The sequence below is a fragment of the Silene latifolia genome, chromosome 9 (genome assembly GCF_048544455.1).
Source record: "Silene latifolia isolate original U9 population chromosome 9, ASM4854445v1, whole genome shotgun sequence".
Classification (NCBI taxonomy): Eukaryota; Viridiplantae; Streptophyta; class Magnoliopsida; order Caryophyllales; family Caryophyllaceae; genus Silene; species Silene latifolia.
In genome coordinates this window covers 184,304,323-184,318,280 of record NC_133534.1, presented here as the reverse complement: position 1 = coordinate 184,318,280, position 13,958 = coordinate 184,304,323, and the positions used below count along the sequence as shown (strand labels likewise).

General features: G+C 41.7%; 1 pseudogene; it reads left to right on the top strand.

The window, feature by feature from the left end:
• Nucleotides 1-757: 757 nt before the first annotated feature.
• Nucleotides 758-5,101, top strand: LOC141600275 (phospholipase D alpha 1-like; annotated as a pseudogene).
• Nucleotides 5,102-13,958: the final 8,857 nt, after the last annotated feature.

Genomic DNA, 13,958 nt, shown 5'->3' with positions numbered 1-13,958 from the left:
TTATATAAATTAATAAAGTTAAAATTAGTAATTTTTATGGGATATTAGTTGTATAATATAAATGTAAAATCATTTTTTGTTGAAATTCAAGTTAAAATTAATAATTGGGATTGAATTTCATTTTTTTTGTTAAAGTCAAGGGGCTTGATGGTTCAATTGAAACTTACGGGGGCCTGATTTCACTATTGAACAAAGTTAAGGGGGGCAAATTGCCACTCTCGCGAAATTCGGATGAATACTAGTATCATTTATGTTGATGATGATGAATACTGACTTTGGAGTTCGTTAGTTCCCACAGCAATTCGATTAATTTTGTTCCGTGATTAGTTAAATTGGTTGTTGTTTGTCAATTATGTGGTTCGTTAATGCGAGTAATTTTTGTTGGTTAATTCGAGTATTTCCTCGTTTTGATTTTATAAAAATCAATTTATTTTACATGGATTAGTTGTAACGTTTTTCGATTTGTTATTCGTGGATCAAATTGTTTGTCGATTAGTTTAATTGTTTATCGAATGTTCAATCTAAACTCGTATCTGGATGCAAAGTTATGCTTCATATGATCATATTTTACTGTAACACTGGTACCTTACTTGTTAATTTTCCCTCAAAAAGCAATGTTTTAGAGAAAAGCTAAGAACAAATTCACAACATTCTGGACAAACAACAATCTTCAGAATGAGGCAACTTTATAAGAATCTCCCAAGGCATCCTTTGCTTTGCACTAAGGTGTCTTTTTCAAGGAGATTTCTCCCACTTTTCAAGTACAAATTATCTCGTATAAATTTCATTTCATTTCTACTGTTTGGTACCATTCAATTGTTGCTGCTTCATTCCCTTTTGCCAGAAAGGTTTGTTATTATGCAATTCTATCTTCTTTTGTTTTGAAAATTGTTGTAAAAACTTGTGTAAGCCGGCCTTACCCAAGTATATTGTAAAATGGTTTTATAATAACTACTCGTACTTTTTAAACTAATATGTAGGGGCTGTGGGAAATTAAGTAATGAAGAGGCTGCTTCATGGGGTGCTATATGCCACAATCTTTGAAATTAATAAGTTGCATGTAGGATTTGGGTTGCCCTTGAGACAGGTGAGTTTCTCAACTCTGAAATTAACTTGGTGTATTTTTTTTTTTTTTTTTTTGGTTTTTGTCTAGTACTTTCTTTTGCTGTTACTTTGCAGATGTTTAAAATGCTAATTTCAGATTTACCTTGTGAATTAAAGATTAAATTGTGGTGGAAATAACTCCCATGTCTAAGTCGTCGTGCATTTTTACATGGGTTTTCATGTTGATACTTGCAAGATATGGTCTTTGGGTTGTTTGGAATCAAACTAATGGCTGAAAAAATAGGAGATAGCGTTAGACGAATCACGGTCAAGTGTGTCTGTTTCTCAGTTTAGCTTTCATATTCAATGAATACTACATACTACTTATTTGGTTCTATACTGGTTTGTAGTTGCATTATAAACTCATTGGTTTAGCTATATGGCTGGGTGATCATTTCACTAAAATGATTGGTAAGATTTCCTTTAGTGCGCCTATAACTCTCTTCATTTTTACTCTGAGGCGACCTATGTTAGTCCATTATTGGATCCTAGTGTTGGACATGGGTGTGTGTCGTGTTGTCTGGAAGAGTGTTGTGTTGAGACATGACTAAACTGAACTGAGTTACATACCACCAGTTGACAAATGTGAAACTATTATTAGTGATGTTTTTCTTACACTGACACTAATATTCAATGTCTTACGACTACTTTTGCTATGTAATGCGCATAACTTACCTGACCACCATTCCCTTGGTGTTTTTCCATTTATGAATGAGCATCATCCGCGCAGTGTCGTTCAATTGATATCTTACCCCTTTGTTGTTCTATTCTTGTGGAAGATTAGGTTGTTGATGACCCAACAAGGACATGGAAAACACTATTGTATAGAGTCAAAGGCTGTTGTCCATGTGATCCTACGGTATGTCTTTTTAATAGACAATCTTATCCTAGTCTACCTGGTTCACTAGGTCTCTACAACTGAATCTTCAATATTGCAGCTTAGGGGTTTTAGACTCTACACCACAGTTGATCTGGACGCGGCAAGAGTAGCCCGAACAACCATCATTAACACGCCTTCCACTCCTCAGTGGTTTCAGTCATTTCGCATAAATTGTGCCCATCAAGGTGTCCAACATTATATTTACAGTCAAAGATGAAAATCCGGTCAGTGCAACACTTATAGGAAGAGCTTATCTATCAGTTGATGAAGTCATCAGTGGCCGTCCAGTTAAAAGATGGCTCCGTATAGTTGATGAGAAAGGCAAGCCCATACATTCACAAATTCATGTCAATGTGCAGTTTTTCGATGTTACTCGAGGCCCATTCTGGTCTAAAGGCATCCAAAGCCCGCAATTTGGAGGAGTCCCTTACACATTCTTCAACCAGAGGCATGGTTGTAAAGTCACACTGTATCAAGATGCACATGTCTCAAACAATTTCATACCTAAATTTGGTCTTTCCCAAGGTATGTTTTATGAAGCGCAGCGATGTTGGGAGGACATATTTGATGCTATTATAAATGCAAAATACTTAATTTACATAGCTGGATGGTCAATATACACTAAAATTACCCTCATAAGGGACCCGCGTGGGCCAAATCATTCCGAGTTTGAAAACCTTACATTAGGGGAAATTCTTATCAAGAAAGCCAAAGAGAATGGCATGAGAGTTCTTATACTTGTATGGGATGATATAACTTCAAAACAATGGCTTTATCAGACACTCAATCAAAGTTTTGGGTTAATGGGAACCCATGATGAGGACACGATAGCTTACTTCAAGGATACCAATGTACAGTGTTTCCGGTGTCCACGTCTAACTTCGGAAGGAAAAAGTATGATTCAGGGTGTTCAGAGTAATGCTTTGTTCACACACCACCAAAAGACTATAGTGGTTGATTGTGAGGACCCCGATGGAAAGAGACGGATTGTGAGTTTTCTGGGAGGCATTGATCTTTGTGATGGACGGTATGATACACAAGAGCATTCTCTTTTCCGGACACTAAACACTGTTCATGCCCAGGATTTTCATCAGCCAAACTTTTCGGGGTCTTCCATTAACAAAGGTGGTCCAAGAGAGCCTTGGCATGATGTCCATTGCCGTCTAGAAGGGCCGGTAGCGTGGGATGTGCTGTACAACTTTGAGCAAAGGTGGAGAAAGCAAGTGGGGGAGCGTTTTTTATATTTACCAGAAGAGCTTGACCAGATAATGACAAGCCCGTTTGAAAAGGCACCAACAAAGGATGGTGAAGAAGATTGGAATGTTCAAATATTTCGATCTATTGATAGCGGGTCTGTTGCAGGTTTTCCTTCGGACCCTCAAAAAGTAGTTAGATGTAATCTTGTTGCTGATAAAGGGAGTGTTATCGATCGAAGCATTCAAGACGGATATGTAAATGCCATTAGAAGAGCAAGGAACTTTATTTATATTGAAAATCAGTATTTCATTGGAAGTTCTTATGACTGGAAGTCAGAAGATGAAGGTGGAAGTTTGGCTAGCTCAAAACCCAAGGAAGATGTTGGTGCCTTACATCTCATTCCGAAAGAGCTTTCCTTAAAGATTGTCAGCAAGATAGAGGCTGGAGAGAGATTCTCAGTCTATGTTGTCATCCCAATGTGGCCAGAAGGAGTGCCTGAAAGCGGTGTTGTGCAGGAAATATTGTATTATCAAAGGAGGACGATGGAAATGATGTATACTGACGTTGCTGCTGCCATCCAACGCAAACAGCTAAATGCACACCCAAGAGACTATTTGTCATTTTTCTGTCTTGGTAATCGGGAGGTTCTCGATTCTGGAGAAGATACACCTGAAAAGCCAGAGCCTGATTCTGATTATTTCAGAGCTCAGGTCCATAGACGCTTTATGATATATGTTCATGCAAAGATGATGATAGGTATGTACCTCTGAGACGCCTTTTTTATTTTCATTTATAGTCCGTCACAATTTAGGTAGAATTTTCACGTCTCTGTTAACCTTGCTTGCTGGTTTTCTTAAATTTTGAATGTTACTCCATATCTTAGGCAGCCTTCTCAAACTTCAAAGAACCAATGTGAAAGTAGCTCAAAGTTTGTCACCAAAAATGAAATTTTCCTTCTTTTTTCCCTTTCATTTTCATGCATTGAGACGTATCTAGTTTTTTTTTTTTTTTTTCAGTCGATGATGAGTACATAATTATTGGATCTGCCAATATAAACCAAAGATCAATGGATGGAGGAAGAGACACAGAGATTGCAATGGGAGCCTACCAACCACATCATATATCAGCAAAGCAACCAGCAAAGGGTCAGATATTTGGTTTTAGAATGGCTCTTTGGTACGAACATCTACGTCAAATCCATGACTCGTTTCTCTATCCTGAGAAACTTGAATGTATACAAGAAGTCAACAAGATTGCTGAACAACAGTGGAAGATTTATGCAGATGAAGTGTGTGATCAAGATTTGCCCGGGCACCTTCTTCGCTACCCTGTGGAAGTCAGTAGCTTTGGGCATATAACTACCCTGTCAGAAGTAGAAAAGTTGTTTCCGGATACAAAAGCTAGTATTCTCGGCTCCAAGCCTCAAAACCTTGCTATTCCTCCTATACTTACTACCTAGTGTGCTGCTGTTTTTACAAAATTTATAAGGTATTGTGATTCTATCTTCATATTCATCTTTCTGCTGCCTATTAATGTCTTCATCAATTTTAGTTGTTGGTTTATATTACACTGATTATGCATTTTCATCATTTCTTTTTGTGCTATATTCACTTGCAGGAGCATCAGCAACTGAGCAACTGAAGTTTAGTACTAACACACATCAGAGAGATACGATTAGAAATATCCATGTATAAAGAGTGTGTGGACGTGAAAGAAATGCTAAATGCACAGGAAATTTAGGAAACCCAAGTCCAACTATGAATCAAATATTGGAAAATATCTTGACTCAAACTAGTATTCACTAATGCATAATGACTCGATCAATTAACCAACCCTGAGCACTCTATATGATTCTAATTATGTTCAACTAGTTTTCATGCCCGTGCGTTGCACGGATACTAAAATAAGTTACAACTATAATGTCTTGCATTACTTATTTTGAGTTTTATTAACAATTGAGGTAAAATAGAGAGATAATGAAAATATTAATAGTGAGATATATTTACCTCTCAAATACAAACCAAAATCCCATAAACATAGGATAAATTTGAAACAAACTTATCATATTCCAATTTCCATATTTTCATCCCTTTTTTCTCCAGTGAGGATCTTCTGTCCAACTTTTGTGTCCTATTCTGTGTTCCACTCCCTACACATCTTGACACATCACTTGTTGCAAATAAAAAAATACACAATAAATGTGGTAATGTGTTGATGTGTCAAGATGTGTATGGAGTGGGACACAAAACGGAACACAAAAGTGGGACAGAGGATCCTCAGTGCACCCTCCATCTTATTCCTTCTCTTTTCCTTTATATTTTTATTTTTGCAAACAAACTATAAGTAAGTTACATGACTTTAAATAGATCAATATCAATCAATTCAATATAAATTATAGTCATCAAAACCCTCTTTTGTCATTCCTCATTTCTCTCATTTTCTTCCTTACTCGTTTTTCCCTTTCCAATATTATTTTTCCCCCCGTTATATAAAATGTAAAAAGTTATGCGTTTATATACACGATACTTCAGATGCATTTAGCCTATATTTATCGTATGTTTACGTTTTTCATTTCCTCATAGTACTTCCTTTTTACCTTTTCAAATATTGCTCACCATATCAACTATTTTCCAACGTGCATTCACCCTTCCCAGTCCCACGAAACTAAACACCCTAAACCCATCGTAACAATGCCCATCCCTATCCGTGTACAATTTCCCCAATTGATGTTTGCTTATATTATCTAAATTGCACTCTAAACCTTCAGAGATTAACCCACCTCTTGAGACTTATCCCCTCCCCAGAAGCCCAGCATACCCTTATTCCTACCCCTAAAAAAAACACACCAATTACCCTATCAGATTCATGTCCTGCCCATAATGAATAAGACAATATTGATCTTAAATTAAAGTTCTGAAATTATAATCACTAATACTCCCTTTTGTCATTTCTTATTTGTCTATTTTTTTTTCTTACTCCATTTTCCCTCTCCAATATTGTTGTATTTTTTACTGTTATATAAAACATACATATTATATACTTATATATGGTTTCGTTTATATATCTGATACTTCAGAGAAACTTACCCCTTCAAATAATATAATATGTGTTTTTCTCCTTTTCTCATAGTACGACCTTCAAATAAAATACACCTATTTACATGTTCTAATATTACCTCACCAAATCAATTTTTCACGTGCATTTACCCTTCCTACCCTTCCTACCCGACCTAACCTTTTTCTACCTAAGTGATACGTGCCTAATGTACGGTCTTTTTGGCCTATTTCAGCACGTATTTCCATGCATTTATATACTGTTTTTATAGTATTTTGCCCCGAATTGGCTACTTTGTTGTATTTTGTCCTTTTTGTAGGGATAATCGCGAAAGTAGCGGAACCACGCTCTTTTCTGCCCTTTTGCATGCATTTAGAGGAGACGGGACCATTCCAGAGTGAGATGTTGTACTTGAAGAGTCGTTGCACGCTTTACGAGGCATTTTGGTGAAGACGTAAGTTTAATTGAAGACCTAAGTGGTCTATCGAGTTGATAGGTGGTCTATCGAGTGTTTGGAGGACGATCGAATGGTCCTTGAAGTTCCCCGAGTTCGATTGAGAGGTTCCTTCCTCGATCGAGTAACTCGCTTTTGATCAAGCCTCGATCGAGAACCCTGCTGTTCGATCGAGGAGTTTCTGCTGAGCCACTGGTCGATCGAGTGGTCTAATCCACTCGATCGAGAAGATTTCCGTCTGTGGGCTTTAATTAGCCCGTGTTTTGTTAATTACGCAATAAACACTTAGACTTTGCCTATTTAACCGAGGATTACTAGGTTAATTAGGCATCTCTTTTATCTCTTTTTCACTCTTGGACTATCTCTTAAAACCTACTGTTAGTTTTACGTTGCTTTCACTTTGGGGTTATTGCACTCGGATTTCGTCGTTCTTTACGCCGGATTGCTCAGATTGTAATCTCCTCCTTTTCTTAATAATAATTAACCCTCATTTATTGTTTCAATTCTTGTTATTGCTCTTATTTCCCTTGCCCTAATTTGTTAATCATTGCTTTTTATTATTATATCATCATGTCTGTTGCTGGAATCTTATGTGCTGTTAGATTAGTTATGAATATGAGTAGCTAATTCCCCCTCATGTTGGGATTAGGGGATCTGCGGTAGGATAATGACGACGTAGTGAATGAATTAGACGAATTGACTAAGAGACTCTGTCACTATAGCAATATAACTGTAATCACCGACCTAGTTGAGTGCACGCTTCTATGTCACCTATTAAACCGGCTACAATTAGTCCTGGATCGAAAGATTGGATTAAACAGCTCGCTATAAACAAAGAGACTACCCTAATGAGGACGAAAGTTAAGTTAGTGGTATTTTAGGGTGGGAAGTGGACCGAAAGGACCTTCTAATATCCGTCTCGCATTAGTTCGTCTGAGTCATTTGCTGCTAAGTTGTTGATTTACCGTAGTGAACCGAGTTCCCGACATGTCTCCCTCTTATTGATAGTTAATCCATATTTCTTGCTTTACTGCTCTCTGCCTTATTTCTCTTCCTTTTACTCCGTAGTTTAGAACCAAAAATTCAATCAACCCCATTGTTACCTTAGGATTAAAGATAGACAAATGTAGTTGCATTACCTCCCGAGGATTCGATACTCATCGCCTCTACTACATATTTAGTGAGACCGTTAGGTTTATTTTTGACAGTCAACGACAGTGCGTGTCAAATTTTGGCGCTGTTGCTTTGGGAGGCAATTGTTCCAATTACTAGCTGTTTTTATTTTTAATTCCTTTTAGTTTAAGGAACATCGTTCCTTAAACTGTTCTCACATCTTGTTGTAGTTTTGTCTTATGCGCAGGTCGCAAGGTGGTCCACTGCTACCTTTTGATCCCGAGATTGAGAGATCCTGTCGCGCAAAGAGGAGGCTATTTCGAGAGCAACAGGAAGAGCCCAGTTCTCGCGGCAATTTTTACGAGAACGAGCTTTTCAAGACAACCCACCGTCTTCTCCAGCTTTCCGATTGTTCACTTGAGTCTATCACTTTTCCGTAGTACCGTAAATGGCCGAGGAAGCATCCATTGCTAGTCACTCCGAGCCCACAAATGACAATCTTTATAAGGGGTTCGAATCACGGAGATGCCGAAAGTTCGAACCGAAGCCCTCTTACATCGCATGGTAGAGAAAAACCGTTCGGGAGAGCTGCGAAAGAAGATGCAACTCGGATATGGAGACCTTCATTGATTATCGCCGCTTCCCATACCTCCTCCCACCGGAGTGACAAATGATCGATCAAAGAAACTATGTTCATCTTCTCACTCCGCGATGCCGCAAGGGAGTGGGTACAGGGATTTGGACAAAGTCTGTTCACGGCATAACAGATTGAATTCGCTAGCACGGCGTTTTATAAGAAGTATTTCTTCGCTTCGAGAACCATAGCCATCGAGCTCAGATAACTAGCTTCAAACAAGGGCCCGACGAGAATTTCCATGAGGCATGGCTTCGATTTAAGAAGCTGGTGCGGACCATACCGCATCACGGTTTCGAGAAATGGAGTCTATGTAACCATTTTTACAATGGTTTATATGATGATCAGAGAGCTATACTTGATGCGGCAGCCAACGGTCGATTTTCTGACAACTTGGGGCCGACGAAAGGATGGAAAATCATCGACGATTTGGCCACTCACGGGGCCGAATACGGAACTCGAGGGGAAATCAAAGGAGAGTCACTGAGTCATCTTCAAAGTGGCCGCATTAGAAGCCCTTACTGCTAGGTTCGATAAGTATGAGCTAGGGGGAGCTTTCAAGCCAGGGATGTACCAGGTTAATGCTATGACAGACGGTCCTTTCGTCTGTACGAGGTGCGGGGTAGAAGGACATGTCTCCGAATACTGTCCTACTCCTTATGAGCAATGTGCTGCCTTTCAACATTATAGGCAGAACAACACTCATTACGAGTCAAACATCCACCCCAACCTGAGGTGGAGTAATCAGAACAACATACTTAACCCCACTGCTCCTCCAAATCAAGCCAGCTAAGCAGACTTTTACATTCCGCCACACCGTAAAATAACAAGGCTATCGTAAGCCTCCATCTTTCAACCCTCCTAATCAAGGTGCTTCATCATCTAGTGGGGTGAGTGAGATGGGAGAGTTAAAGACCATGATGCAGTCCATTGCGAAGCAGTTACAGCAAAAGGACACGGCATTCAAGGCACTTGAGACCCAAGTTGCGCGCTTGGTCAAAACCAATCTTCAAGGAAGCCCGGTCATTTACCGACTCGTAATGACAAAAATCCGAATGAGACGGTACATTTGATAGAGTTGAGAAGCGGTCTCTCTTATGAGGGACCGAAATGAAGAAATCGGACTGAAGTCTGCTAAACGATAATGAACAATGTTCGGTAAGAAGAAGGGACTCACGACGAAGCGGCTTGCTCGATCGATCAAGTCCGGTCTTGAACCAGTTCGATCGAGTGGAAATGGTGAAGATCTTGGTCGATCGAGTAGTCACTCTACTCGATCGAGTGACCTGGAAGCTGAGGAAGGTCGATCGAGTGGTACTGTTGCTCGATCGACTAAAGTTGATGAAGAAACAGGTCGATCGAGTGGACCCATTGCTCGATCGTCTGATATTGTTGACGGGAAGCTTATTCGAGAGCCTGCTAGTGCTCGTTTAAGCGATGAAGTACCGAAAAGGCCTCGTTCGAGAGGTAAGAAGCGCCAAAGGACACCGAACTTGCGCCTAAGACACTTTGGAGGCGAGAAATAAGGGACTTGAGATTCCAATTACTGTTCCCTTCCCGAGGCGGCTGCAGAATACCAAGATTAATCAACAATTTAGCAAATTTGTTGAGCTGTTGAAGAGTTTGGAAGTTTCTGTATCACATCGAATCGCTTATGAAGGTACCCTCTTATTTACGATTTATGAAAGATATTTTAGCACGTAAGAGGACCGTTAATGATAATGAGATGCCGCTTTGACGAGATGGGGTCCACCCTGTCTCAAAATAAGCTACCTCTTAAGCAATCGACCGGTAGCTTTTCGATCCTTGTCATATAGGAATGCGCAAATGATTGATAATGCGCTATGCGATTTAGGCGCTAGCGTAAGTGTACTACCTTTGTCTCTAGCTAAGAGACTTGGTGTGACCAAGCCGAGTTGCACCAATATGACTCGTCCGGATGGCCGACCGTAGTCTATCACGGCCACTAGGTGTAGCGGAAGACGTACCTGTTAGGATCGGGAAGTTCTTTATTCCCGTTGACTTTGTCGTCCTTGATATCCCGTAAGATGTGCATACCCCTATCATTTTAGGGAGACCATTTTTTTGTCCACGCCCGTGCAAAGATAGATGTCGGGGAAGACTTTGACCTTCCGTAGGGGATGAGGAGCCGACTTTCCATCATCCAAGTTCGGAGGGCTCCCATGCAAGCTCAGCCTTGCAATGCCCTCTCTTCTGTTGACCCCATTATTGACACTCCAATTTTGGAGAATATTGCTATTGTTGCTAACCCTCCGCCTCGTACTGAGAGCAAAAAGGAGGAAGATCCGTCTGTTCCCCTTACTGCAGGTACAGATGAAGGCAAGGAAGGAGCTGTCAAGGGACGTGGTAAGACCATTATCAATCAACCTGGAGCGAAGGATGCCAAGGAAGATGACAGAGGGGCGAAAACGAAGACAGCTCGCACCTCACGTAGATTGGAATTATATTCCTCCCCCTCTCGTAAATTCAAGTTCATGGAAGTCAAAGAGGACGGTCGCATCGCTGAAGTGACGTCCTCCAAATCGAAGCCCACGAAGGGGCTACTGACAGCTGATGGGAATTAAACGGGGAAATGCCCCGTGTAACAAATTGTAATAGATATTCGTTGAATTATTTTTGAATTTCTTTTATCACGTTTTAATTAGGACAATTAGTTAGACAATTTCCTTTTAGCGTAAGACTAAGACTATAGACTGTGCTGTTGCATTTTTGGTATTTTGGGATTTGTTTTACGCAGGTTTGGGGAAATGCACGCATTTCGAGGAAGAACGGTAGAAATTCAAGGAAATATACACGAAGAAGTCCTCGATCGAGTATTGTTGTACTCGATCGAGTGAAAGATGGTTCGATCGAGTCCGCCGCCACTCGATCGAGAAAGACCACAGAGGAAGAGGTCGGTCGAAAGGGTTCTTATTCGATCGAGCTAAGGGACATCAGAAAGCCCTCGATCGAGTGACTTAAAATCACTCGATCGAGTGAAGTGAACAGTAAACGGGAGTTCTTTTCTATACTTAACTCCTTTTTATTTCAGTTTTCATTTCTAATTGTTTTAACTCCTAATTTCTCCCAAACCCTCCCTTAATCACGATTGAAATTTCCCCCAAATCCCCATTTCTTGCCCAAAATCATCAAATCAAACACCTACATTCTCTTGCTAGTTAATTAATCTCCCATAACCCCTTAATTTCCCCCTCTTTCTTGCTCGTTTTTGCGGTTTTCAAAGGGATTAGGGTTCGCGGGTTTTTGATTAAAATTCCGCCATTGTTGCTCGTTTTTGGAGTTTAATTGCTACATTGTAGGTCAATCATCATCAAGTAAGTATTTATATCACACTCCTTGCGATTTCTCTTGATTCATTTCGAATTTTTGAGATGATTTTGCATTAGGGTTCGAAAATTCCATGTATAGTCGATTTTATTCGATTAATTTGTGTTTATTTGCCCTTGATTAGCTCGATGATGATGTTGTCACAATTCCTCACTGTTTTTGCATGTTAATTTCGATTTTTGCGCGATTTCCGCAACTAGGGTCCCTGCAAGTCGAATTCATCGATTGTCCGACGTTTTTCTATCGCTTTACTTGCATAATCAGTTCTTGATTGCCTTTTGCTGCTGTTATCTGTCTCCCGTCCCCTATTGCCATTACTTGATGTAAATTATTTGGAAATCTCGCGCTGTGAGTGTTTATATTCGACTGCCAGAGTCATACATGCCCCCATTTCTGGTTTCATGCTGTTTTAGCCCTTTTTGCAGTCACTGATTATCATATATTCACCACTCACTTGCTGTTTTTCGAAATTTTATGAGGAATTGTTTGTTTTGACTTCTGGAAGTCGAATTTTCGACTAATAGGGCTGCTCTTTTGCTGTCACATGTTGGTTAGCGATCGTTTTAATCACGGTTAGCAGCATATTTCTTATTCATGCCCTTTGATAAATTGCAGGATGGACGCGAGTTCCTTGTCTTCTACTAGCACGTCCTCCAGCTCTTCCAGCTCGTCCGGGAAGGAGTTAGTGGTCCCTGCTGTCACCACTACGGCCCTGGTAACCACTACAGTCCCTGCTTCTAGCACTACTTCCACCAGGACTTTCTCTTTGCTGGACTGTGGACGCACTCCCCGCTTCCAGCAGCCTGGGATGCTGCCACCGAGGCCACACCCGCGGGCTAGCTATCCACAAAGCTAGCCATTAGCTGCTACTTCCAGCCCTTCTTCGAGGTCGTTTTCTACGAGGGAGGACGCACTCGCACCTGTACCGAAGCTGCCTTCGGTACGTTTCACTTCAGAGGCTCACCGGACACGGTTAGTTTCTTTACTTCGTTGCCCCCTCTCCTCCACCCGTTTCCTTGCACGAGCTGACTTAGAGACCTTAGGCATCTATGAGGAGGTCTGTAGTTTATTGAACGGGACGGGTATGTCGGGTCTGATTCACATGCAGGAGGCTACCATTCGTACCCTTACGTACGAGTTCTTTAGCTCCTATTCCTTTGACACCGACACCTACCAGGCTGACCACTCCAGTACCTGCATTCACTTCCGACTCCGTAACGAGTCACATCACTGGACATTGGCCAAGTTTGGGGAGGTTTTGGGACTAGTTAGTGATGGTCCCACTCGCCCCACCTCGAGAGCCCCTTCAGCTACTGGGCTTCTCTCTCTCACACACCCTTCCGTGCACGGAAGGGAGCTCAGTTCACTTACCCGCGCCCCGCACTTCTTGGTCCTCGCGCAGAGACCATTTTTGGCGCCCGAGCCCAATAACGTTACCAACACCGAGCTTGCCATTCTCGCGGGTACCTCAACATTGACTACGGTACCCGTTTGTTCTGAACATCGCTTTTAGGTAGCTCAAAGATTGGAACGGTATTGGGACTCGGGTTAAGAACGCAAGATTGTCTGGGCGGGCCGGTGACTAGGATTGCCCGCCACCTTTACCCTACTGACTCTTCACTCATTGCACCTGATGGGGTGGATTATCTTGACCTGGATGCCATGGCTACCTTGACCTGGTTTCCCAGGGCGAAGGGGAGCGCGAGGACGTGGAAGATCTGTGGTTCCACGTCTGTTACCTTGCCGTGCTCTACCCTTCCCCCACTTTTACCGCTCTCCTCTGCTGATGAGGGAGCGAAGCCACCTCCACCTACCTACCACCTTACCTTCACCCCTCCCTCTTCTTCCACGAAGAAGAGGAAGCGCGAGGCCGGAGCATCTTCTAGCTCCCGTGCTCGGACGAGCCCAGTGGACCGACACCCACGCCTCGGCCTCGGCCCCACACCCACTCGGTCTCACACTCCACCTCCACTTGACCCTCCTTCCTCGTTCGGTTTTTCCGGCCAATTTTGTTTGCCCTCCCGCTTTAGAGGCGCCCGCGGTCACGCGACCAAGGGCGTCGTGATGCCTTGCCTCCGAGTTGTGCGGGTACCTTATCGAGATGAGACGGGATATGGCTTTAGCCGTATTCCCTCTCTACGAGTTCCACATCCGGGCCCGGCGACCGATTCCAG